Source organism: Ipomoea triloba, chromosome 5 (genome assembly GCF_003576645.1).
Source record: "Ipomoea triloba cultivar NCNSP0323 chromosome 5, ASM357664v1".
NCBI classification, from domain to species: Eukaryota; Viridiplantae; Streptophyta; class Magnoliopsida; order Solanales; family Convolvulaceae; genus Ipomoea; species Ipomoea triloba.
Genome location: NC_044920.1, coordinates 11,378,064 through 11,382,019, shown reverse-complemented (window position 1 = coordinate 11,382,019; position 3,956 = coordinate 11,378,064). Strand labels below are relative to the sequence as shown.

Below are 3,956 nucleotides of genomic sequence, written 5' to 3'. Positions count from 1 at the left end.
GCTTATAAATAAAATATTTTAAAGTCCTTATCTCAAGTTATTTGATACAAAATATATATATATTTATTTATGATTTTAAAAGCCCTATTTAGGGAATAAATTTATTTATCAAAATTTTGACCCAAAAGTCTATCTGAGATGAACCTGTGACCCTTTGTATCATTGTTTTGAACCTAAGTTTGGACCCAAACTAAACTTAAGCCCAAATGAATTGATCTACAAAGTCTAAATAGTTCTTTTTGAGTCCAATTTATCCAAGCCCAATTATTTTAAGCCCAACATAACTTTAACCTAGTACGCATATGTTCATTACCTTATGGATTAAGATTCATTGCCAAAATTTAAAGTAAAAATCAGTAGCCCCTTTCTTTCACTTCTCGCCTCTCTCTCTACCCGATTCCTCTCTCTCTCTTCGTATTATTGCCTGGCGACAAAGCTAGGTGATGGCAGCGACGGACGGCGGCTACAGATCGGCGAAGCACCGGCGACGAGGTGGTCCAGGCGGCGGTGGCAGTGGGCGTTGACGGCAGCAAGGACCTTCGGCGGGTAGCAGTAGCTTCGCGACCATGGACCTCCGTCTCCCTCTTGAATTAACCCAACCGCAGCAGCCGTTCTCTTTGTATCTTCAATAGCAGCTGCAACAATGGACGATGTTGGTGTTGCTACGGATGACACGGTACGAACGGAAACAGGGGAATGAGATGGTAGATTAAGGAAGGTTAAAGACGGATTATTAGACTGAGGTAAATTATTAAGCTTTGATTTTTGGGTTATCTTTCTAAGTATTTTGTGATTAAAGTGTATTTATTTATTCTTTAAATTCTTAATGGCTTTGAGACAGTGGTGTTAAATATATGTTGGCTAGTGTAAACAATTAATGATTATGAAGAAGATGGATTACAGTGGCAATTAGTAGATTAAGAATGGTTTAAGGATGGATTAATAATGGATTAGGATGTAATGATCTTGCTTATGGTTTAATTATTGTGAGTTAGTGTTAATGATGATTAGGATTTGTAAGTATTAATAATTATGGATTATGGTTTAAATTGGTGATTAAAGATTGATGATTATGAAGTGATTAAGTTATAAGTAGGTGATTATGAGTTTAACGGTATTTTTAAAGGGTAATTAGAGTTGTTGATAATGATGACGATTAGTAAGTTTTGATTTATTGTTGATGGTTATCGTATTATTATTAATGATGGGAGTAATGAAGCTATGATTTAATAGTGATGTTTAATAATGAAGTTAAATAATGATGATGTGGTGATTTTTGGGAGATAGTGTTAAATGTTTATGAGGAAGTGATTATGGATGCATACTGATTCAATCTTCAGTGTATGTCGTAGATGTGAATGTAAACTGGAAAATGGTTTAATGAGGTAATGGGGGAATTTTGGTCAATTATGGTTGGTTAATCAGATGTTAGGGATAATATTAGGATGTTAATTTTAATTTATGATGAAATGATGATTGGACTAATTATGGATTCTATTGGTTGATGGACTAAGTAGGAGTTATGTATATTAGGTGATAATTATGGACTATGGATGATAATAATAAGTAGGATGTTGGTGATTCAGTGAGAGTAATGATAGCATGGTAAATTGAATATGGATTTAATTGATTCACAGGTTCCCCATTGAAGTGACTAGTCTAAGAGTTGAGTCTAAATTGGATGCTTGCTTTTGAGAGCTTTGGCTTTGAGGTAAGTTTCTATGTCCGTTAAAAACTACCTTTCCCTATCAAATGTGCTATTTATCTAATTTGTGTCCTTAAACTAATTTGGAAATGTGTTTGAGTTTAAAAGTGTGATAAATGGCAAATGAGTATATTTCGGTGTCACCTCATGATTTACAAAGTATGAATATGTGTATGGTTACATAGTGAGAACATTATGGTAAATTATTTGAGTTTGAAACTATATGACTTTTGGAAGGTATAAACTATATTTATTGCGAGAGATGTAAACTATATTATGAGTGAAGGATAAATTTTATTTGATACAAACCCTATTTTAGAAATGCATATATTATATATATACTCTTATCTTGTTTTGGGGAGTGTATTTGAATAGCCTACGGGCAATGGAAAATATCTATGAAAACTATTTTGAAAGAATATTACTATCTTGGAGGAATTATATAATAATGTACCTATTATTTTGGAGAATATACTTATGTTATAATCTATATGGGGGTTATCTATATTTTTATTATTGGAGGTTACGAGAATCTTGGGCTGCGGTCCAGATTATTGTGAGCACTTAGGGCTGCGGTTCTATTTGCTATTGATATGAGAACCTAGGGCTGCGGTCCTATTGGTTATTGATTGGGTGGGTAACCTGGTAGCAAAAATCCTGGGTTACTAGGGCTAGTAACTACCTTTGGGGCTTGGAATCCCCGGGGTGTGCGCACTTAGGTTTCTAATTTTGTTTCCATTTACATTGTATAGGTCTGAAGGTTCGGTAGTGGAGGTAAGCACCGTTCCTATCCTCCTATTGGTGATTTGAGTACCTCCATACTTATATTTTACTTGTTGATTTAACTATAAAATAAGAATTGTTGGATACCTCCACTTGAGCAATATTATGCTATTTTGATATTTGAGAATGAGATTTGAGTTATCTATGACTATGAATACATGTTGAGAATGATATGGAGAAAAGCTATGTTTCGAAATGACTATATGGTTGTGAATTCCTTCTTATATTTATATACATTCAAACATATTTGGAAAGTGATTATTTGTAGAGCTATGTCTTTAAATAATATTGAGACGTATTGAGAAATGTTATTTTATACTCCGTACTCATTATTTTGAAAGTGAACAGTGATGATTTATAAAGATATTATATCGTTTTAACCATATGAAGTATTTCACTAATACCTATTACGTATATGAGCTTATTAATACTTTGAGTAGAGTGTGATTTATTCTTAACTATTTAAGTTATGTGTGGGAAAGCGACTTTGGAAAAGACCTATATTATGTACCTTTGGTGCGAGTGAAACCCCTTTTTCTGAATGGCTTCAAAATCTATTTACAAAGCATATCTATTTTCAAAAGTATATATGTACTTATTTTACGGGACGGGGTAGAACTTACTTAGCATTATATGCTAATCCTTTTATCTATTGTTTTCCAAACCTTGAATGTTTTCAGGACCTGGACTTGTGGCTAGTTGAGAGCACGGCGTAGAACTTGTGCCCGAGAATTGATTATGGTATAGATGTATAAATTAGAATTTGATCTGCTGATGTTATAGTTGGTTCTGGATGGTCCAATGACATGTGTATGTGGGTTTAGATAGAACCTTACAGCCTGTGCGTTTGAGCTTAGTTGTAGCCCAAGCGTGGCATAACACCCCTTTGTTTAAGTTTTGGTTTCGCTTTCGTATTTATATTCAGTATTTTAGTAAGAAAAAGCTTTTATTTTGATTTATTTATGGCTTTAGAATTTGGGGGTGCTACAAGAGCAATTGAATAAAATAGAATCCAAGTGAATGATAACTGAATACGGAAATTAAAGGAAATAAACTGACTAATGAATAAATTGGATGATAAAGAAATGGGTCAGATTAGGGGAATGAGATCGTGATCAATCGTTCGTTCACCGTGAATTGATTTACAGATAATAACTCAACACTAACAAAGCTATAGCCAAGGCTAAAGACTAGGAACTAATGTAACTAACATTTACTTAGTCTCGTACACCCCCTCAAGCACTAGGTTGGGGAGGTGCAACATTGAGCTTGTCGCGGAGTGTTCCAAAACGTGTTGCGGGCAACGATTTGGTGAAGATGTCTGCAACCTGATCCTTCGTAGATATAAAGTTGACTAGAAAGTCCCCGGAAGCCACCTTGTCGCGGACAAAGTTGTAGTCGATTTCGACATGTTTAGTTTTGGCATGAAATACTGGATTCGCACACATGTAGGTAGCCCCGAGATTGT

General features: G+C 34.6%; 1 long non-coding RNA gene across 1 annotated transcript; it reads left to right on the top strand.

The window, feature by feature from the left end:
* The first annotated feature begins 357 nt into the window (after positions 1-357).
* Positions 358-3,447, top strand: LOC116020771. The gene is made up of 4 exons (XR_004098839.1): positions 358-743; positions 1,638-1,711; positions 2,458-2,479; positions 3,169-3,447. It is a non-coding gene; the product is annotated as an uncharacterized LOC116020771 (long non-coding RNA).
* The last annotated feature ends 509 nt before the right edge of the window (positions 3,448-3,956 follow it).